This window comes from Salmo salar, unplaced genomic scaffold, assembly GCF_905237065.1.
Source record: "Salmo salar unplaced genomic scaffold, Ssal_v3.1, whole genome shotgun sequence".
Taxonomy (NCBI): domain Eukaryota; kingdom Metazoa; phylum Chordata; class Actinopteri; order Salmoniformes; family Salmonidae; genus Salmo; species Salmo salar.
In genome coordinates this window covers 39258-51731 of record NW_025549462.1, presented here as the reverse complement: position 1 = coordinate 51731, position 12474 = coordinate 39258, and the positions used below count along the sequence as shown (strand labels likewise).

Below are 12474 nucleotides of genomic sequence, written 5' to 3'. Positions count from 1 at the left end.
TCCATCATACCTACTGTATAACCTCCATCATACCTGATGTATACCGGCCATCATACCTGATGTATACCCTCCATCATACCCACTGCATACCCGCCATCATACCCACTGCATACCCGCCATCATACCCACTGCATACCCTCCATAATACCCACTGTATACCCTCCATCATACCTACTGGATACCCTCCTTCATACCTGCTGTATACCCTCCATCATACCTGCTGTATACCCTCCATCATACCTACTGTATACCCTCCATCATACCTTCTGTTTACCCTCCATCATACCTGCTGTATACCCTCCATCATACCTGATGTATACCCTCCATCATACCTACTGTATACCCTCCATCATACCTGATGTATACCCTCCATCATACCTGATGTATACCCTCCATCATACCTGATGTATACCCTCCGATCATACCTGATGTATACCCTCCGTCATACCCACTGCATACCCGCCATCATACCCACTGCATACCCGCCATCATACCCACTGTATACCCTCCATCATACCCACTGTATACCCTCCATCATACCTACTCGATACCCTCCTTCATACCTGCTGTATACCCTCCATCAGACCCGCTGTATACCCTCCATCATACCCACTGTGTACCCTCCATTATACCTACTGCATACCCGCCATCATACCCACTGTATACCCTCCATCATACCTACTGGATACCCTCGGTCATACCTACTGTATTCCCTCCATACACCCTACTGTATACCCTCCATCATACCTACTGTATACCCTCCATCATACCTGATGTATACCCTCCATCATACCCACTGCATACCCTCCATCATACCCACTTTATACCCTCCATCACACCTACTGGATACCTTCCTTCATACCTGCTGTTTACCCTCCATCATACCTGCTGTATACCCTCCATCATACCTGATGTATACCCTCCATCATACCTGATGTATACCCTCCATCATACCTACTGTATACCCTCCATCATACCTGATGTATACCCTCCATCATACCTGATGTATACCCTCCATCATACCTGATGTATACCCTCCATCAAACCTGATGTATACCCTCCATCATACCCACCGCATACCCGCCATCATACCCACTGCATACCCTCCATCATACCCACTGTATACCCTCCATCACACCTACTGTTTACCCTCCATCATACCTGCTGTATACCCTCCATCATACCTGATGTATACCCTCCATCATACCCACTGCATACCCGCCATCATACCCACTGCATACCCTCCATCATACCCACTGTATACCCTCCATCACACCTACTGGATACCCTCCTTCATACCTGCTGTATACCCTCCATCATACCTGCTGTATACCCTCCATCATACCTACTGTATACCCTCCATCATACCTTCTGTTTACCCTCCATCATACCTGCTGTATACCCTCCATCATACCTGATGTATACCCTCCATCATACCTACTGTATACCCTCCATACAAAAGCAGTTGTATACCCTCCATCATACCTACTGTATACCCTCCATCATACCTGATATATACCCGCCATCATACCTACTGTATACCCTCCATCATACCTACTGGATACCCTCCATCATACCTGCTGTATACCCTCCATCATACCTACTGTATACCCTCCATCATACCTTCTGTTTACCCTCCATCATACCTGCTGTATACCCTCCATCATACCTGATGTATACCCTCCATCATACCTACTGTATACCCTCCATCATACCTGATGTATACCCTCCATCATACCTGATGTATACCCTCCATCATACCTGATGTATACCCTCCGTCATACCTGATGTATACCCTCCGTCATACCCACTGCATACCCGCCATCATACCCACTGCATACCCGCCATCATACCCACTGTATACCCTCCATCATACCCACTGTATACCCTCCATCATACCTACTCGATACCCTCCTTCATACCTGCTGTATACCCTCCATCATACCCGCTGAATACCCTCCATCATACCCACTGTGTACCCTCCATTAAACCTACTGCATACCCGCCATCATACCCACTGTATACCCTCCATCATACCTACTGGATACCCTCGGTCATACCTACTGTATTCCCTCCATACACCCTACTGTATACTCTCCATCATACCTACTGTATACCCTCCATCATACCTGATGTATACCCTCCATCATACCCACTGCATACCCTCCATCATACCCACTTTATACCCTCCATCACACCTACTGGATACCTTCCTTCATACCTGCTGTTTACCCTCCATCATACCTGCTGTATACCCTCCATCATACCTGATGTATACCCTCCATCATACCTGATGTATACCCTCCATCATACCTACTGTATACCCTCCATCATACCTGATGTATACCCTCCATCATACCTGATGTATACCCTCCATCATACCTGATGTATACCCTCCATCAAACCTGATGTATACCCTCCATCATACCCACTGCATACCCGCCATCATACCCACTGCATACCCTCCATCATACCCACTGTATACCCTCCATCACACCTACTGTTTACCCTCCATCATACCTGCTGTATACCCTCCATCATACCTGATGTATACCCTCCATCATACCCACTGCATACCCGCCATCATACCCACTGCATACCCTCCATCATACCCACTGTATACCCTCCATCACACCTACTGGATACCCTCCTTCATACCTGCTGTATACCCTCCATCATACCTGCTGTATACCCTCCATCATACCTACTGTATACCCTCCATCATACCTTCTGTTTACCCTCCATCATACCTGCTGTATACCCTCCATCATACCTGATGTATACCCTCCATCATACCTACTGTATACCCTCCATACAAAAGCAGTTGTATACCCTCCATCATACCTACTGTATACCCTCCATCATACCTGATGTATACCCTCCATCATACCTGATGTATACCCTCCATCATACCTGATGTATACCCTCCATCAAACCTGATGTATACCCTCCATCATACCCACTGCATACCCGCCATCATACCCACTGCATACCCTCCATCATACCCACTGTATACCCTCCATCACACCTACTGTTTACCCTCCATCATACCTGCTGTATACCCTCCATCATACCTGATGTATACCCTCCATCATACCCACTGCATACCCGCCATCATACCCACTGCATACCCTCCATCATACCCACTGTATACCCTCCATCACACCTACTGGATACCCTCCTTCATACCTGCTGTATACCCTCCATCATACCTGCTGTATACCCTCCATCATACCTACTGTATACCCTCCATCATACCTTCTGTTTACCCTCCATCATACCTGCTGTATACCCTCCATCATACCTGATGTATACCCTCCATCATACCTACTGTATACCCTCCATCATACCTGATGTATACCCTCCATCATACCTGATGTATACCCTCCATCATACCTGATGTATACCCTCCATCATACCTGATGTATACCCTCCATCATACCCACTGCATACCCGCCATCATACCCACTGCATACCCGCCATCATACCCACTGTATACCCTCCATCATACCCACTGTATACCCTCCATCATACCTACTCGATACCCTCCTTCATACCTGCTGTATACCCTCCATCATACCCACTGTATACCCTCCATCATACCCACTGTATACCCTCCATTATACCTACTGCATACCCGCCATCATACCCACTGTATACCCTCCATCATACCTACTGGATACCCTCGGTCATACCTACTGTATTCCCTCCATACACCCTACTGTATACCCTCCATCATACCTACTGTATACCCTCCATCATACCTGATGTATACCCTCCATCATACCCACTGCATACCCTCCATCATACCCACTTTATACCCTCCATCACACCTACTGGATACCCTCCTTCATACCTGCTGTTTACCCTCCATCATACCTGCTGTATACCCTCCATCATACCTGATGTATACCCTCCATCATACCTACTGTATACCCTCCATCATACCTGATGTATACCCTCCATCATACCTGATGTATACCCTCCATCATACCTGATGTATACCCTCCATCATACCCACTGCATACCCGCCATCATACCCACTGCATACCCTCCATCATACCCACTGTATACCCTCCATCACACCTACTGTTTACCCTCCATCATACCTGCTGTATACCCTCCATCATACCTGATGTATACCCTCCATCATACCCACTGCATACCCGCCATCATACCCACTGCATACCCTCCATCATACCCACTGTATACCCTCCATCACACCTACTGGATACCCTCCTTCATACCTGCTGTATACCCTCCATCATACCTGCTGTATACCCTCCTTCATACCTGCTGTATACCCTCCATCATACCTGCTGTATACCCTCCATCATACCTACTGTATACCCTCCATCATACCTTCTGTTTACCCTCCATCATACCTGCTGTATACCCTCCATCATACCTGATGTATACCCTCCATCATACCTGCTGTATACCCTCCATCATACCTGATGTATACCCTCCATCATACCTACTGGATACCCTCCTTCATACCTGCTGTATACCCTCCATCATACCCACTGTATACCCTCCATCATACCCACTGTATACCCTCCATTATACCTACTGCATACCCGCCATCATACCCTCCATCATACCTACTGGATACCCTCGGTCATACATACTGTATTCCCTCCATACACCCTACTGTATACCCTCCATCATACCTACTGGAAACCTTCCATCATAACCGCTGTATACCCTCCATCATACCTGATATGTACCCTCCATCATACCTACTGTATACCCTCCATCATACCTGATATATACCCTCCGTCATACCGGAGATATACCCTCCATAAAACCTTTACCCTCCAGTGGGACTTTACTGGGCTACTGGATGACAAATCTTGACAGAAGAGCATGGCTATCAGACATACGCATGTACACACACACACAAGCTGAGTTTGTTATCTCTGTGGAATACCTGTGATGTCACCAGTATTCTTAAAGGATGTCATTCCTTTAATTATATAACAGGGCTTGTTTGGGGAGGGGCTTTATTACTCCTGTATAAGTGGAGAAACAAACTCCTCGGTACTTTATTCAGCTTCCCCCCCAACCCATAACTTCCAGCAGCTATGGGTCAGGGGTCCACTTAGGTCATATTAGCAGTTATCATGTAGTTTGCAAGTATTTATGTAGTTAACAATTAGTTATCATGTAGTTAAAAAAAAACTAAAAATGTAGTTCACAATTAGTTATCGTGTACTTTTCCCATAATAGTCTACTGTAATACACTAGACTGCTGGTTCTGTTCTACCTGATAATTAATTGCATCCACCTGGTGTCCCAGGTACAAATCCGTCCCTGATTAGAAGGGAAGAATGAATAAAAATGCAGCCGAACTGGCGTCGAGATCCAGAATTGAATTTGAGGGCACTAGACCACATGTCTTTGTTGTACATTGTCCGCCATCTAGTGTTAAAGTTAAACTATTACATCAGTGATAATCATGTCCACATGCTGCTTACTGTAAAGTCTGCAACATTTCCTCATCTTACAGTAAAACACCATATTACCAATAAATCACTCAACAAACCCTTTATCCATTTTAAACAGTGTATAGTCTCAACACTGGATGTGGATGCAGTCAGACAATAAAACAGACATAAAACATGAGCAAGAATTGTTTCTTTATTATTAAGACCTCACTTCATACAGAGACAGAGGATGGAAGAGAGAGAACATCTGAGAGGTTAAGAAATCAAGCAGCGGGTGCACCCTGGTTGGCACCGGTTTCATCACGCAGGAGACCAAGACCTCTTCTAGCCCATCCTTTCTTCATGTTTTGACCTCCTTTGCCTTGTTTGGTCAATTTGGCACCAGCCCTAGCTAGTAAAGGTGCACCTTCCTGTAGACCATTTAAAAGAGAGAGAAAGATAATCATCCTCTAATCCAGTGGTCTTCCTTTGGCCCCAAAGGGTTTGCAGGTTTTGTTCCAGCCCAGCACTACACACAATGCAGCTAAATTCTTGATGAAAGTTGTTTAGTTGAATCAGTTGGTACTGAGAGGGAACAAATGCCTACACATCCAGTGAATCCCCAAGACCAGGATTGGAGAACAAAGCTCTAAATTATCCTCTCATTGAGGTAGTAATAGTTTCAACAGCGTATTCTGGTGAATTGAGAGTCGGGCCTTGACACTGGGAAGGTAAATGCATTGTTATATTTCTATTGTCTCATTATACAGTAGTTACAAAATCCACATAGTTTACACAGTATGTTTTTGGTGGATTGAAATATGCATTTGAAAGATTCAGAACACGCTGTAGGCTAACTGTTATTAATATTCAAAAGTGGGAATAACAAAAAAAACGTACCTGGTTGCAGACTGCTCGATTATAGCGAATGTATGTTGCTGTATGCTCACAATTCCTTTTAAAGACGTTATACGTATTACAATCCGCCAAGAGCTCCTTAATTTTAGCAATAATCTGTTCCTTAGTCTGTAAGGTGTAGCCTTCTTTGGTATCCCAGTGGTTATCTTGTATAGCTGGTACAGGTTTACCATCTTCACCCTTTTTGTTTTCCTTCTCCTCTACTTCTACTGATGAAAAAACGCACTTTGCTTGTCTTCAAAAAGAAAATAAAGCCATGTTATAAAAGAATGTATAGGCCAACCCTGCTCCAAATCCTCTTTTATTGATTAATTAGAATTAGTGAAATACATTTACCATTCTTTCGGTTAAAAAGATCTTGTCCGACTTTTTGTTTGCCTTGGTCAATTATTTCATTACCCACATAAATTCCATAGTGGTTGAGACTTGGACGTCGGAATTGAATGATATCTCCAAAGTGAAACTGAAATGAAGAATTATTACATGGGGAATCAAATATTGTTTAATGCTTGTCTGAAATAAATGGCTATACAGAACCCTTACCCATTTGTAAATAAAATGTGGCTTATTACTTACGCAGTAAAATTATGACTTATTACCAATGCAGTAATGGGCCAAAATTCACCCAACTTATTGTGGGAAGCTAGTGGAAGGCTACCCAAAACATTTGACCCAAGGTAAACAATTTAAAGGCAATGCTACCAAATACCAATTGAGTGTATGTAAACTTCTGACCCACTGGGAATGTGATGAAAGAACTAAAAGCTGAAATAAATCACTACTATAATTCTGACATTTCACATTCTTAAAATAAAGTGGTGATCCTAACCTTAAAGTGAAATGCTTACAGGCCCTAAACCAACAATGCAGTTTTATGAAAAATAAGTGAAAGTAAAAAATATCGAAGTTTAAAATAATAAATAATTAAAGAGCAGCAGTAAAATAACAGTAGCGAGGCTATATACAGGGGATACAGAGTAAATGTGGAGGCTATATACAGGGAGTACGGGTACAGAGTCAATGTGTGGGGGCACAGGTTAGTCGAAGACTTCCTTAGCGAGTACCGTTTCGGCTCACAAGAGGCTCGAACCCAGGACCTCTGCTTTGCTAGCACATATGACCGCCCTCCATGACAATGAAACAACTGTTTGAGCTATCTAAAATTATGTAATTTGGCGGTGACATTTCCTGCTAGCTACCAAATGTGGTAGCCACCGAAGCTGCAAAACATGTTTTGGGGGGATAAAAAAATATATTTTTAAAAAGCCACTCGCCCATGCTCACCCACTCGTATAGGCGATGAAATTACATCCTTGCAGCAGCTAGCTACAAGGCTCTATATGTTTATCTTGCTAAATACATAAATAGATAAGCAAGACATTATGACTTGTGATCATTACCCTTACTAGTTTGATTGTGTTGATATTGCCACTTACTTTTGTCTGTTTTTGACACTGAAAAAGTGCATCATCCAAATGACTGGAGGCAGTAAAGAATGTAAATGACAGCTGGTACAACCTGATATCAATACTTATTAAACCTCGAAGCAATGTATTGGTCAATTATATTAATCATGCATTGACTGCATTCATCTATTCTGCCAACAATGCCTTACTATACATAATGGAACTTTGTCAAAAATAACCCCTTTTTTAAACCTCTTATAAAATTGGTATTATGATTGTCTGTTGGTTGCCTGTTTCATATCTGCAAAGTAGTTAAAATGGTGTCAGTTCCACTTGAAATACACATTTTGTTTGAATGAAATTGGTGCAATTTCAGTTGATGCTATCAGCTTTGCCTAATAAACATGCTCATTTGGCCATGCACTGTAGAATACTTTTCAAACTTCTCATTTTTGTTGCACGTACTAACACGATGGTAAATATCATACTGGTAGATTTGGAGCTTAGCCCCTGAATTGTGTGGTTCCATTTTTGGGAAATGATTTACTAACAGTAATGTATTATTTATTTTACATAATACTGCAGGCTAAGAGGAAGAATAAACCGATATCATAATGTCTTCCTCATAACAATATCAATATAATATATTACTATCAATATTGGTGCCCACCACTGCTAGCAAGACAGTAGGCCAAATATTACAAGGACAATATAACCAGACACAAATCACATAACTAATGTTGTTTCAATGTTTGTAGAGTTAACATGTTTTTACCTGTTTAGCCGGCTCAGACCCAGTCCCCTGTCAGTATAACAGAGACAGAATTGTTATAACACCATAACTATTTCAATCACTTGCAATAAAAAAAAAAAAAAATTGTTCAATTAGCCATGTACACTCTTAGAACCTAAATGAGACAACGATAAACAGCTGCCTCTGAAAGGTGCTATCTAGAACCTGAATAGCTAGCAAGATAGTAGGCCAAATACAGACAATATAACAAGACAATTAACATAACTAACGTTTTATCAATGTTTGTAGCGTTTATTTTTTTTCCCCTTTTTAGCCACCTGTTGAGCTGTCCTAAACATACTCCCGTTAGTATAAAAGAGGGACACTTGTTTCAGAACAAAACCATAACTATTTCAATGACTTGCAATAAAAAAATGTTCAATTAGCCATGTACACACTTAGAAAAAGGTGCCATCTAGAACCTAAATGTTTTTCAGCTTTCCACATAGGAGAACCCTTTGAAGAACCCTTTTTGGTTCCAGCTGGAACCCTTTTCATTCCAGGTTGAACCATTTTGGGTTCAATGTAGAACCCTTTCCAAAGAGGTTCTACCTGGAATCAAAAGTGGTCTCCGATGGGACAGCCAAATAACCCTTTTAGCTAAGAGTGCACTGTAGATTACTTTAAAAAACGTTTCTCACTTTTGTTGGACACATACTAACAAGACGGTAAATATCATACTGGTAGATTTGGAGATTAACCCCTGAATTGTGTGTTTTAAAAGCATTTATTTACAGTCACTTACCCCTCCTTCAACCGAGATGGTCAGTTGAAAAAGTAAGATGGCCAAAAGGAAGGTCAGCTTCATTCTCATCATCATGGCAGTTCAGGGGAAATGCTGGAAAGAAAAATATCAGTTCATGTGACTCTGCTGCACTTCCTTCAGAAGTGTGCTTGGTTTTCACTTGAAATTGTTACGGTGAATTGACATGATTTAATCATCGGCCTAATTTTAGGTCAGTACTGAACTGGTCACACCACAGGACTGTTTGTCTAAATCAAGTGTAAACATCCCAGAAACACTGCTGTTCAAATCAAACACTCTTCTGAAATTATAGTGCGGAAAAACATCTGTTATGATTGAATTCCGACTTCAAAGCCATAACATTCCAAAATCCAGAGGAGTCATAAACATTTTATTCTTGAAAGGCCACTGATGAGGACCAAATGTCCTAACATTCATTTAGGCTAATGTATATCTCTACTGCTATCTCTTCTATATGACATTCTTATCTCAAGAAGCAATTTCAGTGTTCAAACAGTTGTATTCTAACTATCAGGTAGCTTACCACTGGAGTTGGTTAGCTGAGAGATCAACTGTAGCAGCTTCATAAAAATGTCACAGTGACTGAAAGAGGAATATAATACTTAAGTTAAATACAGTAATACAACACAACCTCCAAAAGCAATACATGTAAATAGATTGTAAAAACAGAAGGTTCTAAAATGTTTTTATAAACTTTCATACAAGTACTTTAATGCTCCATGTATTTGGACCCAGGTTTGTTTGGTACTAGAGGTATTTGTAATGTATTTGTACCCTGGTTTGTTTGGTACTAGAGGTATTTGTAATGTATTTGTACCCTGGTTTGTTTGGTACTAGAGGTATTTGTAATGTATTTGTACCCAGGTTTGTTTGGTACTAGAGGTATTTGTAATGTATTTGGACCCTGGTTTGTTTGGTACTAGAGGTATTTGTAATGTATTTGGACCCTGGTTTGTTTGGTACTAGAGGTATTTGTAATGTATTTGGACCCTGGTTTGTTTGGTACTAGAGGTATTTGTAATGTATTTGGACCCTGGTTTGTTTGGTACTAGAGGTATTTGTAATGTATTTGTACCCTGGTTTGTTTGGTACTAGAGGTATTTGTAATGTATTTGGACCCTGGTTTGTTTGGTACTAGAGGTATTTGTAATGTATTTGGACCCTGGTTTGTTTGGTACTAGAGATATTTGTAATGTTACAAATTGCCTAGCATTTATATTATGTTTTTTGAGAATATTTTTGAATACCTTCAAATTGAAGTAATTGAATTACACCACATTATTTGAAAATATACAAATACTAAATACTTAAATACGCGTATTTGTTCCCAGGTCTGCAGCTGAGAAAGAGAGATGGAGACAACTGTTCTGATAAGACATGAAGTATCCCTTACCGCCGGAGAGTAAGACAAGTGGACGTTGAGTTGAGAGGTGAGAGTGAAGGGTCTTCCCTGTTGAGAGGTGAGTGAAAGATCTTCTCTGTGATGGTCAGAGCCGATTGAACCTGGGTGAGGTGACACTTTAAATACTGTTCTGACCAGCCTCAGTCTCACTCCACCTGCTCTGACCCTAACAATTGTAGCACGTGAACTAGTTATCAGCTGCTTTGAATATATTCTGATATTAGGCCCAGGTGGAGAGAGACATGATTGTGCAGGTGGAGGCCCAGGTGGAGAGAGAGACATGATGGTGCAGTCTAATAAAGAATATATGTTGTCAAAGTCTTGAACTGTAATCACAATAGAACATGTAATAATGTATCTCTTTAGGAATTATACTTGTCATTAATATGGTGAAATTAGCCTTTCACATTCTGTATAATTGGACATGTTTCATTCATGGGATTAAATAAAGAAATTGTGATAAATTATTTGGGGGAAAAAAAAAATCTAAATTAAAGTTGTTTTTCCTGGTACATACAGTGAACAAAAATATCAATGCAACATGAAGTGTTGCTCCCATGTTTCATGAGCTGAAATTAAAGATCCCAGAAATGTTCCATACTCACAAAAAGCTCATTTCTTTCAAACCTTTTTCACAAAGCCACTGCGCTTCTACACCTGCATTGCTTGCTGTTTGGGGTTTCAGGCTGGGTTTCTGTACAGCACTTTGTGTAACGGCTGTCGTCGGGAATAGAGGACCAAAACGCAGCAGGAATGTGGATGCTCATCTTGTTATTTAATTTAAATAACGAGAACACCAAAATAACAAAACCAAGAACACACAAACACCAAAACAGTCTTGTCACACAAGCAAAACAAGAAACAATCTCTCACAACACCAAACCAAACAATTACCCATATATAGGACTCTCAATCAGAGGCAACGAGAAAGCACCTGCCTCCAATTGAGAGTCCAACCCCCCATCAACCTAAACATAGAAATACAACAAACCAGAAAGAACATAGAAATACAAAACATAGAACATAGACCTAAACCCGGAAATAATAAATCAAACACCCTACTACATACACCACCACCCCGAAACACATAAACAAAATACCCTCTGCCACGTCCTGACCAAACTACAATAGCAAATAATCCCTAAACTGGTCAGGACGTGACACTTTGTGACATCAGCTGATGTAAGAAGAGCTTTATAAACTAATTGTATTGATTGATTAAAATATGGATACAATATGGATAAAGATGTCAAATTAGGCCAGGAAATTATTTCACTGGTAGACAATGTACACCTACTGAAAGTAATTGACATATTGGTTTATCAACTTTGTTTTATATTCATAATAAAAAAGTAACTTCTCAATGACTTTCAGTAAAAATCTATGCTGAATTACTGGTAGTCATGTCCTGTAGATGTCTCCTAAAGTGAATCTATGCTGAATTACTGGTAGTCATGTCCTGTAGATGTCTCCTAAAGTGAATCTATGCTGAATTACTGGTAGTCATGTTCTGTAGATGTCTCCTAAAGTGAATCTATGCTGAATTACTGGTAGTCATGTTCTGTAGATGTCTCCTAAAGTGAATTGACAGAAGCCTAACTACCATAAGGACAGTACAATCAGGTTTTAAATCAGCTGAACCGAATTGTGCTTTCATGTGTCGTTATTCAGGAAACAAATACTGTGATGTTATTGGTGTGTTCTATTTACCGGTTCTAGAGTATTTCCTTGTGCGGCCTGAGCCCCTGTAAGGACAATAG

At 41.0% G+C, this 12474-nt stretch overlaps 1 long non-coding RNA gene across 1 annotated transcript; it reads right to left on the bottom strand.

Moving 5' to 3' along the window:
• Nucleotides 1–5625: 5625 nt before the first annotated feature.
• Nucleotides 5626–10864, bottom strand: LOC123738280 (uncharacterized). The gene is made up of 7 exons (XR_006767481.1): nt 10706–10864; nt 9836–9894; nt 9292–9384; nt 8529–8555; nt 6684–6810; nt 6330–6582; nt 5626–5860 (listed from the first exon to the last, which is right to left on the bottom strand). It is a non-coding gene; the product is annotated as an uncharacterized lncRNA (long non-coding RNA).
• Nucleotides 10865–12474: the final 1610 nt, after the last annotated feature.